Source organism: Pelodiscus sinensis, chromosome 7, assembly GCF_049634645.1.
Source record: "Pelodiscus sinensis isolate JC-2024 chromosome 7, ASM4963464v1, whole genome shotgun sequence".
Lineage (NCBI taxonomy): Eukaryota > Metazoa > Chordata > Testudines > Trionychidae > Pelodiscus > Pelodiscus sinensis.
This window is the reverse complement of record NC_134717.1, coordinates 23,611,683-23,629,919: the sequence shown is the minus strand read 5'-3', so window position 1 is coordinate 23,629,919 and position 18,237 is coordinate 23,611,683. Positions and strand designations below refer to the sequence as shown.

Below are 18,237 nucleotides of genomic sequence, written 5' to 3'. Positions count from 1 at the left end.
CTAAAATGAGTAACATTTTAAGGTATCTAATCCATCTGTTTGACCCTAGAAAAGCCCACCAACTTCCATCTATCTAAAGGACGCTTCCTCTTCTTTCTAGGTAAATTCATGAAGCATAAGCCACGATGGAGTATGTCTACACTATAGAGTTTTGCTGGAAAAATAGCCATTTTTCCGACAAAACCTGTTACATCCACACTGCAGTCATGTTCTTCCAAAAGTAAATCAAAAGAACAGAGGGTTTTTTCCAGAATTGGTAATCCTTTTTCTACAAGAAAGAAGCCTTTTTCTGAAAGAGCTCTTTTGGGAAAAGGCGTGGGTAGACGGGGAAGAGGGAATTCTTTTGAAAGAAGAGGACAGAGGAAAAAGCACAGGTGCCCTGGTGGCCACTCCATTTATAGTAACCACAGTTTAAATGCAAGATAGCATCCATTCAGTGTGTACGCTATCTTTCGAAAAAGCAGATCGCTTTTTTGATGCATTTTTGTGTGTGGACGCTGTCTTTTGGAAGAATTTTTTTCAGATCTCTTCCAAAAAATGGTTCTTCTGAAAGAAGTTTGCAGTCTAGACATAGCCATGGTTTCCAGTGCAATCTCATTAGACAAGTGTCCCTAAATTGACAACAACAGAAAGCTGGAACTGAACAACAAGAGCTGGATCATTCAATAAACTGCCTTGTTCTATTCACTCCATTGAGGTATCTGGCATTGGTCACCAGTGGAGACAGGGTATTTAGGTAAATCAACCATTGGTCTGACCCACTATGCTCATTCTTATGTATAATTTTCCTGTGGTGCTCACATGTTTCCTATGGTTTGTGTTTCCCACTATGACACAAATGTCAAGCTTGCAAACTCTACTTTTCCCTGTTTCTGCTTCCCACTAGAAGCTGGTGATATCTAAAAATTAGTCAATGCTGTGGATACCAAGTGAATTTTGGGCAAAGATAGAGGAGTGAATATCTGACTCCAAACAGGACAGCCATCGCTACTCCATTCAGAGGTGCTCCCTTCTGCCTCTCTCCAGCTCTCCTGCCTTTAAGGCTCGTAGAGAAGCTCAAAAGTTCTTTCTATTGGGTCTTTTACTGATGCCTGTAGCCAAATGATCCAAGCCTTCCCTAGTCTCATGCTGTTCAAAATGTGCTGTTTATTTCTGAAATATTGCTAACCCCTGGCACTGAAAAATCATGAATCAGACACTAAAATATCATTGCATTAGCTCCAAAATCATGTGATCTTTTAAATACATTTGGGGTTCTTTTTGTTTCCCTCTTTTCTGATACCCTACAGGTTGTATGTGCTTCGCATTCATATTTCTCTCCACAATTATGGGGAATAAAACTTACGTTAAAAAATTAATTTGAGATTCTCATGCAATCTGTTGCTTCTAGCAGGTAAGGGTTTCAGAAGACAAATCAGAATAGATGGAAATAGTGCCTCTGCCTGAGGATGCCCAAGAACATGCATGAGTATATTAGCAGCCAGGAGGCCCAGCTGAAACATTATATATTGCATTTGAGCTAATTAGACTATTCAAAGATCTTCAGGAGCAAAGTTTTCTGACTGAGGTAGCGGTAGGGATCCCATGGCTAAACAGGAAAACTTTTAGTGGTAGAAAAAAGGGCAGGAACAGAGAGACATAACCCCATTAGATTTGAAGTTTTTGAAGTTTAACCCCAAATCAAGTCTATAGGCCAGGATCAGGGAAGCTTTTTTGGGGTTGGGGGGGGCCGCTGACCCACAGAAAAATCAGTCAGGGGCCACACACAAGTGAGAAGCAAAGTGAGAATCCCCTGACTGAGAAGGAGAAAGACACTCCCCACATTCCCCTTGTATACCAGAGCCTAGGGTGGGCCCAGCCTAGTAGATTGTGCTCCAGCCCTGTGAATGGGCGGCAGGGGGCTGGAGCACCAGCAAAGGCTCCCCAACACTGAGCCTCAGGGGCCAGATTAAGGCAAACTGAAGACCGCATCCGGCCCCTGGGCCTGAGGTTCCCCACCCCGATATAGGCTTTATTGATCAGTAAAGCACAAGTATTTAAAATATATTGCTGAGGACTTGCTTCCAGTTTACAATTTGTGCCTTGAGCAGATGCATCTCTAACAATGATGCCTGATAGGCATTCACAAAAAGGAAGCAACTCTTCTGATAATTTACACCATTAACATCATTCCACCACAGCAACAAGGTATGCCATATAGTACATTTAATGTAAACATTTCACATGTCAATCATCTAAAGATACCCAGTCTTTAGCCTGATAGTTTATAGCATACCTCAAATGGGTTTTATAAGACCCCAGACCTGAAATGCTGTTCCAACCCACATCTCCATACACATTCTCTTAAAAAAAGACATGACTATGGAAATTTAGCAGAAGACTGTTCATGTAACTATTGTAGTGTGCAACTGTAGTGCAAATATGTCATTTACTCAAGTAACAATGCCACAAGAAAAATATTCTGTTGACTAGAGATAAGCTATTAACTGGTACTTTTTTTAAAAAAAAAAGCACAAGGTTTTTAGCCACATTTCAGTCATAACTCTGACAATCGTTACCATGCTAAAGACTAGAAGAGTGTGTGACACAAATTTATAAAGCATATGAAAGCACATTTGAAAGTATTATAAGAAGGAGGAGGAGAAAGTCAATTTTACTTTTTTTCATATTCACTTAGACATTGTATTTCCTACTTTTATAGGCTACACTATATGTTGTACACTGTTCAGCAGATAAGAATTGGTATGGGATTTTGGAATGATGCACAGGAATTCTACTGAAGTGCAAATGGTAAGTGATGAAAACTATTGGAGAGGTTTATTGGACAGATTTGGAGAAATGAAGAGGAAAGGCAACCATATCCATACTACAGAATGTCCATGCAAGGTCATTTCTGTGGGGAAAAAAGAGAGGGGCTTATTCTGAGTCCAGTACAAAATGTCCAGATTTCAAAACATAATCTGCATAAATGCAATTTACTATATTACAACATAATGTCCAATTAAACCTTTCCAACCTATGGGAAATGATTCTGCATGTGATCTTATTAAAGAAAAAGATAACAGATTCCTTATTTTTCCAAGTTTGGTCAAAGTTGGGAGGGTTATTTTGTTTTGTTTCATATTTAAAATGACTCCCCTGCATAAAACTTACACCACAAGATAATAAAGTCTATTGCATCAATTTACTGTAACAGACTTTCTCTTCTTTAAATATAACTCCTGTTCATACTGCAATTCAATTTAAAGAATCATTCAAAATAAATCTAAATAAATAACAATGTAGCTTTCAGGCAAACAAATGAATTTGCATTGTTTTATATTCATCATAAATATTTCACTTAATTACTGAGGTACCTTGTTCAGAAATACAAAACAACATTATAAATTTATTAGCACTGTCCCTACTGATTTTACAGACGTTCTGTGGAATATACAAGCCAAAAGTAGAAACAGACTCAAGAGCATAAGCAGAAGAATACACACCATATTCAAATGCTAAACTATACTGACACACTATGCTTTGCTGAGTATATTTTCTACAACTAATGCTTTCTGTTTTTAATCAGGTGTTACCCTATTTATTTTCAAAATCAAGGTCAACTAAACCCTTTTCCTTCTGTTGCCTTACAAAAACCAAGACATCTGAGTTAATCAAAAACAATATTATCTTGAAAATTACAGCACGTTATTTTTGTCTCGTTGTAAAATTGTTAAAATATAAAAGGGTATAACATTTTTCAAAGGTTTAGCAAGGTCAGTTATATGGGGAAAAAGTGCTACACAAACATAAAAGCTGTAGTATATAGCATTTATCATCAAAATTATTTAAGTTCCTTTAATGCTTCCAAAGGCTTGTGGAAAAACATTTTTAAAATGTAAATAAGTAGGTCTTTTAGAAGAGGTTATTCCTCTTTGTAAACCACAGTAGCACTGGCAATTCATATTTTTCAGAAAATCTTAATCCCACAGGAAATATACTCAGTTCATATTTATTTTTAACATAATTCTGAATTTAGTATGTGCTATTTTTATTATTTGTGCAATGCACCTTTCTTTAATTTGCTTCTAATGAATTACATTGATATCTAGAAGAGTGTAAATATCAAACAGATAAAATACTGGTCTATTTCGTACCTTGCAAACAACTTCAAATGTAAATAAAATGCTAGATGTTCCATTTCCCGAGGGATTAAATACTCTTACTGTTCAAATGTCATTAATTACCCTTAATGCTATTATGAACTATTTGGAGATCATTATTAAACTGTTAGAGTATTTCTTAATGCTTAACCAGAAAGCATCACTAACTATCTGGGTTTCCTCCTCTTGTTGAAATTATAGCCTTCAGGAAATGCACCCAAAAAGGGGGGGAGGGGTGAATCAAGAAATACAAATTTGTTTGAGTAAGTGAAAAATAAAAGTTTAAGTTTGAATCTCTTTCTATTCCATAAATACTGTATCTAGGAATACGGTTGCAGACTGATTCAAGCAGTTGGGTTTCTCTGAGTGGCTAGGGAGCCAACATAAATCCTGGTAATACAACCATCTTCTTTTTAACATGCCTGTTTTGGCAATATTAGAGAACATCTAATAAACCCCCAATGAAATAAGAATGTCACTAATATATAACTACGAAGGACAAGAACTCATACAGATATATATGCTCTATAGCTCTGTCTATACCACCTGGTTATTTTGAAATATGTTATTTCAAAATAATAACTACTGAAATAACTATTTCATAATAGCATGTCCACACTACAGAGAAGCTTCAAAATTAGCCCAAGGTGGGCTCCCTTAATGTGGATGCTCCATCTTGACTTAGAGTCCCAGAAACCATTGGGGACTAATTATTTTGAATGACTCTGGGGAATGGTTATTTTGAAATAGAAGCAGCTGAGCATCCACACTAACCTTATTTTGAAATAGCATTTTCAAAATAGAATGAGAGGTTATTTTGAAATAACAGGCTTGATGTGTGGATGCACACCTTGTTATTTCCAAATAACTCTGTAGTGTAGACATGCCCTATGTGTATGTGGCAGGGGGTGTGTATATACATACATACATCACCAAATTCAATGGTTACTGGCACTAGTGGTAATTTAGTAGTGAGTGATGTGCAAGCACAAATGCAGTGCACCATATAGCAATTTTTACCCAGCACATGTGAAATCACTGGAAGCTTTCCCTGGATGAGGCCTACTGAATCAGTGGCATTAAACATAGTGACTGGATTTGAAGGCAACAATGCAGATTTTAAAATGAACAGATGGGGCCCAAACCAGCACCCACTGAAGTCAACAGGTATTGGATGAAGAATCTGATGCTGTTTCATTCCCAAAAGAAAAAGAAAAAATATAAGTTTATAATATAAATCTAATCTGATACTATTCTCTGTACTAAGCATGGGTAAATAATTCAACATTAATCATTAATTCTCTTAATTTTGCTTATTTCTCTTATTATCTTTGCAGATTACTAAACCAATGACAATTTTCTCACATGTGTTATTCAGAATTATTCAGCAAATTATTAGCATTAATGCATCTTAGCACATAGGCTGGTCACAAGTGGGGCTGGCCAGAAAACAAGAATTCCATTTTGTAAAAAACGTATAGACTTCCCAACATTTGTTTTCATTGCAACATGGAACAAACTGACTCCTAATGAGTAATTTTTATGAAAAAATCTGAGCAAGACTCCAGTGTAGCCAATAGCCCAGGGCATTCACCTGGGATGTGGGAGATTCACATTCTAATTCTGGTGGTGGCTGATAGCCACTCTACCCTTCTTCTGTCGGTGGTGCACCTTCTTACCAGGAGCACTTCTGTCAACTGAAGAGGGGCAGTATTGGACCTCAGTTCCACACTGTTCACTGAAAGCTTAGCACCCCACACAGCTTCATGCATCCCAGTCCCAGCCATGAATGAGGTCCAGCCACCCAGGCTGCTTGGTCAACAGGCTAAGTAAGTAACACTATGTCTTCACAGACACAACCTTACTCTAACTCAGGGTTTCCCAATTTTATGTGGCCATGGAACCCTTTTAAACTCGGAAGAATTTTGCGGAACCCCTAATAACAGTCTTATGGAGCTGAAAAAGTAAACCACAAATAAGTTAGGATAATAATAAACAAATGCTAAACAAGATCATGATCAACATTTAGTTTAATTGCACATATTTAAAAACAAAAAAATCACATTTAATGTGTACAAAAAATGTTTAAATCATAAAATGTTATTGTAATGGAATTTTTTTTACAGAAACCCTATTTTCATTTTGCTGAACCCCAGGGTTCTGCGGAACACCATTTGAGAAACATTGCTTTAACTACACCAACATACATATGCCTCTCGTGGAGGCAGAGTTATGATATCAGTATAGAAAGACACTTACATCAGCTGGGCTAGGCTGTAGTTGGGCTAGGCTGTAGTATTTGCTGACATAATTTGGTTGACAAACTGCCTTCTATCTACCTAACTATGAAGGGTAGACCAGTCCTAATATTCCCAGATATAAAAGGGGCATGAACACAGCAGAAGTGAATTGACAAGAGGAATGGTTCAGGAGATTAAGGCTCATGGACCCTTAGAGAGGGCTCTAGCACTCATTGAGGTGGGGAAGGCAGGATGTAGGGATTGCTAAAGAGTTGGCAGGAGGGTCAGTTATTTTAGATTATGGGGTGGATTTGGAAGCAAAAATTTCTTATAAGGGTATGGAAACCAAAGGATGGAGAAGTAGGGCAAGGTTCTGAAGAGGGCCACTACAAAGGACTTGAACACATACAGATATACATAGTTAATGCTCAGCAGGAGCAGAAGTAACATGGATTATATGGAGTGATTTGAAACACACACACCACTGTGAGAGAGGAACTGACTTTTGCTTGTCTTTCCAGGTCTGTTCTGAACATTGCAATCATCTTGCTCTCACTCTCAGTATTGCACTAAAAGGTAGCACGGTTATATGGAATATGTTATTAGTTATTTATTTCATTATGGAATGTCTAGCTTTTTATGGTTATTTTAATTGGTGACAGTACTCACTACTTCACATCCTCAATCTGGCACTGATGTACTCTCATGTCCTGTTCCACAACATCCTGAATCCTCATCCTCTCTCTTTGCTGACTTTCTATTCTTTTCAGAAGTTGCTGCCCATGTTGCTACCCTTCTGTTGGCGTTGTCTGTTCTGCCCTTCATCCCATCACTTCACAGCCTAATACTGGAATACTGCAGTGCAAATTTACTTGTGCTGCTTATTCTCATCCATATGGAGTGAAGCATCATTAAATGCAGCCAGTTAAAAGCAAAACTAGTTATTTAAAACACTAACCCTATAACTATCAGATATACTCCCATGCAGACAGAGCTGCTTCTTGTAATATTAAATGGAGATGGGTTGTGAAGGGAGAAAGAGATGACACACAAAAAGCTGGATACCTGAAAACAAAAAATATATTAAAAATAGTATTATAAAGGATAAGCAAAGCTGCTTTCAAATATCTTTCAAGAGCTTTTCTTCCAAGTATCAAAAAGCACTTCATAAACATTAATTAAGACGCAGAAGACCCTAGCAAAATAGTTAATTATTACCCCAATTGTACAGGTAAGGAAATTGACAAATGGAGTGCTTAACTGACTTCCTGAGACAGGACTATAACAAGGGTGGGGGAAGCATGCTTGCCCTGGTCGCATCATAATCCACGGCACAAAGACACAAGAAGTAAACATAATAAGCTGCAAAAGTAAAGGGCATGACATGTGCTAACTCAAGGAAAGAGGGAACATAATTAATATTTTGCTCCAGGCACAAATATACCTAATTATCATAGAATCATAGAAACATAGAATACTAGGTCTGGAAGGGACATTGAGAGGTCATCGAGTCCAGTCCTCTGACCTCATGACAGGACCCAGTACTGTCTAGACTGATAGACATTTATCTAACCTCCTCTTAAATATCTCCAGAGATGGAGATTCCACAACCTTCCTAGGTAATTTATTCAAGTGTTTCACCACCCTAACAGTTAGGAAGTTTTTCCTAATGTCCAACCTAAATCTCAATTGTTGAAATTAAAGCCCACTGCTCCTTGTCCAATCATCAGATGTTAAGGAGTATAATTTTTCTCCCTCCTCCTTGTGACACCCTTTTAGATTCCTGAAAACCACTATCATGTCCCTTCTCAATCTTCTATTTTCCAAACTAAACAAGCCCAATTCTTTCAGTCTTCCTTCATAGGTTATGTTCTCTAGACCTTTCATCATTCTTGTTGCTCTTCTCTGGACCTATCCAATTTCTCCACATCTTTCTTGAAATGTGGTGCCCAGAACTGGACACAATACTTCAACTGAGGCCTAATCAGCGCAGAGTAGAACGGAAGAATGACTTTTCATGTCTTGCTCACAATACACCTGTTAATGCATCCCAGAATCATGTTGGCTTTTTTTGAAACAGCGTCACACTGTTGACTCATATTTAGCTTGTGGTCCACTATAACCCCTAAATCTCTTTCTGCCATACTCCTTCCTAGACAGTCGCTTCCCATTCTGTGTGTGTGAAACTGATTGTTCCTTCTTAGAGTGGAGCACTTTGCTTGTCTCCTTATTAAACTTCATCCTGTTTACCTCAGACCATTTCTCCGATTTGTTCAGATCATTTTGAGTTATGACCCTATCCTCCAAAGCAGTTGCAACCCCTCCAAGCTTGGTATCATCTGCAAACTTAATAAGTGTACTCTCTATGCCGATATCTAAATAGTTGATGAAGATATTGAACAGAACCGGTACCAAAAGAGAGCTCTGTGAAACCCCATTTGTTATATCTTTCCAGCAGGATTGTGAACCATTAATAACTACTCTCTGGAAATTGTTATCCCGCCAGTTATGCACCCACCTTATAGTAGCCCCATTTAAGTTGTATTTGCCTAGTTTATATATAAGAATATCACGCGAGACCGTATCAAATGCCTTACTAACGTCTAGGTATACCTCATCCACCGCTTCTACCTTACCCACAAGACTCGTTATCTTATCACAGAAAGCTATCAGATTGTTTTGACATGATTTGTTCTTTACAAATCCATGATGGCTGTTCCCTATCTTCCAAGTGTTTGCAGATGATTTCCTTAATTACTTGCTCCATTATCTTTCCTGGCACAGAAGTTAAACCAACTGGTTGTAGTTTCCTGGGTTGTTTTTATTTCCCTTTTTATAGATGGGCACTATATTTGCCCTTTTCCAATCTTCTGGAATCTCTCCTGTCTTCCATGATTTTCCAAAGATGAGAGCTAAAGGCTCTGATATCTCCTCTGTCAGGTCCTTGAGTATTCAAGGATGCATTTTATAAGGTGACTTGCAAACATCTAACTTTTCTAAGTGATTTTTAACTTGTTCTTTTTTTTATTTTATCTTCTAAATCCACCTCCTTCCCACTAGCATTCACTATGTTAGATTTCTCGGTGAAGACCAAAACAAAGAAGTCATTAAGCATCACTGCCATTTCCAAGTTTCCTGTTACTGTTTCTCCATCCTCATCGAGCAAATAGGCTTACCCTGTCCTTGGTCTTCCCCTTGCTTCTAATATATTTATAGAGGGTCTTCTTGTTTCCCTTATGCCTGTAGCTAGTTTGAACTCGTTTTGTGCCTTTGCCTTTCTAATCTTTCCCCTGCATCCTTTGTAATTTGTCCAAGTTTCAATTTTTTATATGACTTCTCTTTTATTTTTGATAATGCAAGATCTCCTGGTTGATCCAAGGCTATCTTTTGCCATATTTTCTATCTTTCCTACACAGCGGAATAGCTTGCTTTTGGGCCCTTAACAATGTCCCTTTGAAAAACTGCCAACTCTCTTCAATTGTTTTTCCCCTCAGTCTTGCTACCCATGGGACCTTACCTACCAGCTCTCTGAGCTTACCAAAGTCTGCCTTCCTGAAATCATTGTCTCTAATTTGCTGTTCTCCCTTCTACCACACCTTAGAATCATGAACTCTATGATTTCATGATCACTTTCATGCAAGCTGCCTTCTACTTTCAAATTCTCAACCAGTTCCTCCCTATTTGTTAAAATCAGATTTAGAACAGCTTCCCCGCCACTAGCTTTTTAAGCTTTCTGAAATAAAAAGTTGTCTTCAATGCAGTCCAAGAACTTATTGGATAGTCTGTGCGCTGCTGTGTTAGTTTCCCAACATATATCTGGATAGTTGAAGTCCCTCATCACCATCATCCTGTGCTTTGGCTGATTTTGTTAGTTGTTTAAAATAGTTTAGCCTGCAAACCGGTTAAATTTTTAGTTTCTGGGTAGGCAAGCTTTACCATGAGTATGGCAAAGTTCCTCTCTCACTCTCCTCACTTAATACAGTTTAAAAGATGCATCTGGATGACCCTCCTTGGTCCCCACTCTACTTGGTCAGAGAAGCTGTCTTCTACCTCCTAACTTGGACCAGGGGAAGGGACCATGAGCTAACATAGGAAAGGACCGACTTTTCATCTTCACTCTTCCGGCTGGCCCAGAAGATGGAGCACCAGGAGAATTGTTTCCTTCCTGTTCTGTTGGCAGGATGGGGAATTCCAGGCAGATCTCAGGTCTGCTAAACTAGAAAAGTCTTAACTTGCCCTAGTAACTCTGAAATGCTTCTGTGAGCCTTGCTGATAGTGGCAGAGAGAGGAGTTGGACAGCCAATACCAGAGACACCAAACAGCTATGGAAAATATGACCAACCGCTTCAAATGCGTCACCTCATTTGCCCCACTTCAGAGGACCAGTAATAGACAACGGAATCTTCCATGTGTAGGTTCCCAGTTTAAATTCAGCTTCTTCATAATCAAAAATCATCACCATGTGATGTTGATGTCTGTGAAATTATTTGATGGCTTCAATCCTCTTACTAAAAGTTAGGTATGTACATCTCATTCTCCCACCCAATTTTTTCCCAAACAACTGGCACTATTATTAGCAGGTCATAACCCAAACATCAAAGACTGTACAGTCTGTGAAAACAACATCATCCTTTCACTTTGAGAGGTGGTCTTTTGAAAATGGGTCCAGGCACACTGACAAGGCATGACTGCTTCCCATGCCAGACCTGGTTCTTTGGATGAAGAGAAAACTTCACTGTCCACTGCTGTCAGTCTAGCACATGGCATCAATACCAAAATTGCCATGCATTTAAGAACAATGAGGTTACACGATGCTGCTAAATTTAGTTATTACTTTTAAACATATGCTGTTTGAATCTACTGCCACCAGATTGTATATTTACTGTCATATTACAAAAATAGGCCAAGATTTTCCAAAGTGGTGCGAGGTACTTCAATTTTTGGATGCTCAACTTGACATTCTCTTAAAGGAACTGTCTTTTCTGAAAGAGTTGAGCACTCAGCCTCTCAAAATCAAGCCCTACTCAGGTGTTTCATTATGGGCTCCCAAAAATATATAGCACCAAAAACATGAATCACTGTAAAATCTCAGCTATTCTGTCCACAAATGCTAAGGACACCTTTGGTACGTCTAGACTACAGGCTTTTGTCGACAGAGGCTGTTGACAAAGCTTCTGTCGACAAAGAGCGTCTAGACTACATCCAGTTCTGTCGGCAAAGCGGCTTGCTATGTCAACATGAGAGTATAGACGCAAAAGGACAATGTGGATGCAATAACGCCTTTTGTCAACAGAACTCTGTCGACAAAAGATGTTATTCCTCGTAGAATGAGGTTTACTGCTGTCGACAAAACTGATGAGTTCGGTCGACATAATGTCGACAGAACTCGGCAGTAGTGTAGACCCAGGTATACTTTTGTCGACAAAAATCCACTTTTGTCGACAAAACCCTGTACTCTAGACACACCCCTTGAGATTAGATAGCCACTCGGTGCCCAGAGTATTGTTCTCGGCATCTGCATGTGTTGAGGGAAGTAGAACAATGGAATTATGAGGAGCTCTTACACAAGTAAAGTAAACATCTTTTGGCAAAAGATTCATTAATCTGAAGAAGTAGGTTGTACCCACGAAAGCTCATGATATCATCTACGTGTTTTGTTAGTCTCTAAGGAGCTGCAAGTCAATTTGTTGTTTTTAAGTTTTTCCAGTTACAGACTAACTCGGCTACCCCTCTGAATCTTTTGGCAATTTAGTGCTACACTAGGTCATTCAAAGTAGTGGAATAGCAGGGAAAAAATTTCTACTAGCCAGTTTAACATTCCACTTAGGAATTAAGTTCTTTTATGAGATTGCCAGCTAAAGGAGGGAAAGCATGGAAGAAGTAGGAGACGGATGTTTAAGCAAGCTACAGCTGCTTAGAAACTATTTGAAGCTGCTGCCTCACAGAGAAAGCTGTAGGGATCTACTGTGGGAATCCTGCAGTATGTTACTGACTGCATCACCAGTAAATGCCACTGCAAGAACTAGGACTGAGAAGCCTTTAAGAAAGGAAAGCGGGGGGTGGGAGGGAGAGCATAGAAAAATAGTGGAGAAAGGGAAAAAAACAGTAAAAAATCTGGGGATATTTTTTAATTGCTATAAATGTGGAGAATAAAATCAATATGTAAGAATGTGTGTTCCGCTTTTCACATATACACAGTATATAAACGAGAAACTGAGAGAGCGGGAGGAAGAGCTAGAGAGAAAAAGGAGAGACTACTAAAGAAATAAGCCCCCCTGTACAGACAGCCTGACGCCAGATGGCTTCTTCTAATAAATATTCAACCTTAACTCAGTTCCCATGTAACTTTGTTGTAAAGCTGCCAGCACACCCACACAGATCTGGGCCAGCAAAATGATTACAGTAGTACAAACAAAATAGTGCAATAGAGGAAACAGGCAGACAGGGTCCTGTATACAGAAAGACAGAGCTGTAAAGATGTGAGTTGATGAACCTTAAGATTTAACACTGAGAAACTCAAAATAATGGCTTGGAAAGGGGGAGGGGAGATTTAAGAAAATAACAGACTTATTTTTCCCATTGCAGGTTTTATTGTTGGAAATATACAGAACAGCAGACTGCAAATGGTATACTATAAATCAAAGATTATGTTGCATTATTTTTGGATTCAGCTGTAATTCACCTTGAGTGAAATAATAACCCAGTTTAAATTTACATTATCAATTGTACTCACATGGGGTCTTAGTTAAAAACATTTTGTGCTGTGACATTTGCTCTATTAATTGGGAGAAGAAAGGGGTAATTTGCCATGTTTTTCTTCAGAAAATATTGACACAGTGCTCTAAAACATGCAACTCCGACCTCTGTGTACACACGTGCGTGTGTGTGTGTGCTCTAAAACATGCAACTCCAATCTGTGTGTGGGTATGGGTGTGTGTGAGAGAGAGAGATTGTGTTTTCAGGAGCTCTTTCTTTAATTTCAGAATTGCATTAGGAGACCCAAATAACAGGACATACCATGTTGGCAATCCCAACTACTATTGAGAGAGTCTCTCCCAAATTTAGAATCCGGTGCTCAGATTAAAAAAGGAAAAAGAGAACAAGAGAAAGGACACTGCTTTTGCAGACATGCCTTCACAAACACTTTGAAAAGGAATGAAACAAGGATAAGAACCAGACTACAAAAAACAATGCTGGAAGTTTATACTATTCATTTCTTGGCTTTCTTTCCAGAAATTTTTCATGCTAAATTTTTCCTAATTAGATATTGGAAGAAAGTGGGTAGCCTGTTCAAAATATCTACCTAGAGCTAAGGTGATTATTTACCTAGAATTTATGCCCCAATGATGGTCTAAGTAACTAAAAGTATACAATCAGCTTGATTCTGGGAGTGTTTAGCAAAAGGCAAAGATTTCCTTTCCTGAGAATTCAGACTGCCAGTGCTATAAATTAACATGCTACCGTCATGTCAGGAAATTATTTAGGCCGATATAGGGAGGGTATAAATAGAAATAATGGATGGGATTAAGAAAAGGAAAAAAATTAGGCTTAATATCAGGAAATATTTCCTTGCTGTGAGCATTCCTCTCTGAAAATCAGAGAAATGATGAGTTATTGTGGGCTGAGGAACCAGGTTTCCACTACTTCCCTTGGGATCAGATCACGGAGAATGTTTTAAAAACTAATCTGAACGGATGCACTAGGAAAAATTCTGCTGGGAATAATTCTGCACTGGACAAGGGATGGACTACATCATGGAACAGGTCTCTCTGACCTCTACATTTTCTATGTGATAGGTAGACAACCTTTCCAAATAAAATAATATAAAATTTTACCTTTAATTCCTGGCATGACAAAGCTCTGGCTATGATGGTTTAGTTAGGGTTAGTCCTGCTTTGGGTAGTGGGTGGGACTCAATGACCTCCTGAAGTCTCTTCCAGCCTTATGATTCTATCTGCCATGGTACATTACAAACTCATTTTAATTGCTAGCCACTATTACCCTAAATCTCCTCCAGCATTACTGTTTCCCATGTCTTTCCCCTTCTCATTGAATGCAATTTGGATTATTTTTGTCCAGATGTATTAGTTTATATTTTCCCAAGATGACTATTAGCCCTTAGAAAGAATACAGTTAGTAAAGAATGCAGCAGTGCATCTCCTCAGCAAAGCTTCTTTCTGCTAAAACTTGGCAATAAACTTTTAAAAATGTAATGATGGGTTGTCCGAAACTATTCACAAAATCAGGTGTAATTCAGCAAATGGCTTTGTCCAAAAAATTTTTAAATGCTGAAAATAAATATTTTGATATTTTGTTTAGAAAACACAAATTGTTTTCTGACAATTTATCTAAATTATTGTTTAAAAAACCCCCGAAAGTGTACAAAATATCCCAAAACAAAACAAAATGGAAAAAAATGAGAACATTAACTTTGGATCCAAAAAAAATTGGAGCTGGAGGGGGGTGTTCTGGAGAGAAAAAAATGACAAGTTTCCATTTTTGATTAACGCAAATTATTTTCTTTGAAGGGTTTCCCATTCTGGTCACCAAACAAACCAACCAACCCCCAAAACAATTATTGACTCAGCTTTACTTACTGCAATCAAATCAAACTTGTCCTTCATTGACTAAGTTGACTTGAACTTCAAGATATCCAGCCTTAATCATCTGGGCCTGAAAGACTGCCCAGTGCTCTGGGATAAGGATTCATAGTCAACAGTTCTCCTTCTCTGCCACAATGGAATTGACTATAGCAAAGAAAAAGCTTGTTCATCAAGGTGTAGCCTAATTGATGGATTGAGATATTGATTAAACTTTTAGATCACTGATGAATAAAGATTTGGTCTCTTGAGTGGCTACAGCATAGGAAGATTGTTACTGATATTATTAGAGGGAGACCCCCGCCCCCCAGGAACACATGAGAAACAATTCCTATTTTTCATAAATACCTTCATTAAGAAATCCACTATGCAGATAAAGCAATCCAACAAACACTGAAATACAAGAGCAGAAATAGAGATTGTATAATTGCCTTTGCACTAGAGGGTCAGAACTCTTCCCCATTCCCTGCTCAGGAACTCTAGCATGTTAGTCATTATCTTCATCATCATCTTCCTCATCCTCACCACCAGCAGATGTCATCCTGGCATCTCCCCAGGCTCAGATTCAACTTTAATAATGTGTTATGCAGATACCCACTAGGATTTGTATATATTTATGAATATTTTAACCTTTTCCCCCTTATTTCAACCCTTTTTCCATACCACTAAATGTGGGGAACCCCATTTGTCATACACAACTTCATAGTTCCCCTTATACTCGATAAAATATGTGACTCACTCACCGTAATCACTTGTGATTAGCCCATTGCTGACACCCTATGTCTGCAAAAATCCCAGAAATATTCAAAACAGTTTTAACTAATACATTTCAATACATATTTCCTAAACATCAGCAATGAACACATCTATTACAGTAACTGTTTTCTCTTGTAATAAATATGTTCGGTCTCGTGGCATAGACTGACTTGGGTAGCTAGTTCATGAGTGACTCTATCTTTAGGTCTGAAGCCTTGCATGGCTAATCTAAACATGTTACAAGCCTACCAACCTAGTGTTCAACATCAATTGATATTTACTGTATAGTTCACTTGTATGTCCTAAACCTACCTCTTATTTTTGCCATTGCCTACACAGAAGACAGAGCTTTTCTCAGTGGATGGACCAAGACTATAAAACAAACCCCAGCAGGAGCTACAAACAAATTCAAGCATCCCCATGTTCTCTTTGCAAATAGAGACACTTTACATAACTAGACATTTAGAAAAAAATCCATACACAGTTGTTTTCCTGTGGAGAGAAAGAGGGAAATCGCCACAGGAAATAGATGATAGTCTTGCCACCTAGTATACTTCAGGATAAGCTTTGGATGGCAGAAGGATGGACATAAGCGACTGAAGAACCTGAACAGAATAGCAGGTGAATCTTCTTTTGCATTTTTGCTTTATAAAAACTTAAATTTTGGATGGTCTTGTATTTAGTGAGGTAGGGTTACCACCTATGAAATGCAAAAACAACAACCACAACATAGCAATCCCCCCCCCACACACACATACACACAAGTCAAACCCACCACAAACCCAACCACAAGACAACTTTACATCCCCCACTCTCCAAAAGGCCACATACAGAATCTAGAGCAATACCACAGGTAGATAAGATTGATAACATCACATCTCACATTCACATAACTCAAACCCTTTCTCATACATGCACAGTGCACTTGTGGACTGATGGGCAGACAGCTGCTTGTATATTCAACAGTTTTGATCTGTTTTTTACTTAAGCACTTCTTTGGATAACAAAGCCTTGTGGATAAGGGGGAAGCGGTAGATGTGGTGGTGTACCTAGACTTTAGTAAAGCATTTGATACAGTCTCTCATGGCCTTCTGATCAATAAACTAAGGAAATACAATATAGTTGGGTGATTGGATTACTATAAGGTGATTGGATAACTATTCTCAATGGTTCACAGTCATGCTGGAAGTGCGTAACAAGTGGGGTTCTGCAGGGATCAGTTTTTGGATCAGTTCTGTTCAATATCTTCATCAACAATTTAGATGACGGCATATAAAGTACACTTATAAAGTTTGCAGATGATACCAAGCTGGGAGGGGTTGCAAGAGCTTTGGAGGATAAAGTCATAATTCAAAATAATCTGGAGAAATGGTCGGTTGAAAATTGGAAGTTCAATAGGAAAAACTGCAAATTACTCCACTTAGGGAAGAACAGTTTTACATATACAAAATAGGAAGTGACTGTCTAATAAGAAATAAAAACACCAAACATCACTCTGGGATGCATAAATAAGATGCATGAACAAGTGTTGTGAACAAGACATGAGATGTAATTCTTCTGCTCTACTCTTCACTGATTAGGCCACAACTGGACTATTTTGTCTATTTCTGAACACCACATTTCAAGAAAGATGTGGGGAAACTGGAAAATATCTAGAGAAGAGAAACAAAAATGATTAAACGTCTAGAAAATATGACCTATGAGGGAAGATAAAGAATTGGCTTTGTTTAGTTTGGAAAAGACAAGACTGAGAGGGGACATGATAACAGCTTTCAAGTACCTAAAAGGATGTAGCAAGGAGGAGGGAAAAAAATATACTCCTTAACATCTGATGATAGGACAATGATCAATGGGCTTTAATTGCAACAACTGAGATTTAGGTTGGACATTAGGAAAAACTTCCTAACTGTCAAGGTGTTAAATTTATACGGGAATGAGAAAGGGAAACCAGCCCCATTTGATGGTGAATGGTTATGTGAGGTTTATATGGAAATCTATAAAGGTGCTGCAGTCTCTTTCAGCAGACTCCACTAAAACAATCTAACAACTGCAAGGGATACTAAGGTACTGGGATTGTTCTAGAAAGGTTTAGAAGCTATAACACACAGGAAGGCTAAAATCCTAGATGAGAAGGTTTCATGAAGTTTTACCTGTCCCTTACACTATCCACTTGTAGATGGGTGCTAAATTTGAATGCAGGGAAAGGAGAGCATACTTTTAAAAGTGCCCTGGTATCAATGGGGAGCTCCTATTGTTCCAATATGTAAAAATTTGTGGTACAGTCAGAGTGTGTGGAGATTTTAAGGTTACCGTAAATGTGGTGAAAGTAGGAAAAACACCCCTGCCTTAAATTAGACATTTTTGCTCCCCTAGTAGGAAGACAAAGATTCAGACAAATTGATTTTGATCAAAGCTCAAAAAGAGCCTAAGACATATTTCACAATCAATACAAAGGGTCTGTACCACTACAACAAGCTAGCTTTTGGTATTGCTTCAGCT

At 38.3% G+C, this 18,237-nt stretch overlaps 1 long non-coding RNA gene across 1 annotated transcript in view; it reads left to right on the top strand.

The window, feature by feature from the left end:
• The first annotated feature begins 2,552 nt into the window (after window positions 1-2,552).
• The window catches only part of LOC142830165 (uncharacterized), a 39,236-nt gene continuing 23,551 nt past the window's right edge, over window positions 2,553-18,237 (top strand). Inside the window, exons 1-2 of the long non-coding RNA XR_012905157.1 lie at window positions 2,553-2,790; window positions 16,078-16,359. This is a non-coding gene — a long non-coding RNA (uncharacterized LOC142830165). The remainder of the gene's footprint in view (window positions 2,791-16,077; window positions 16,360-18,237) is intronic.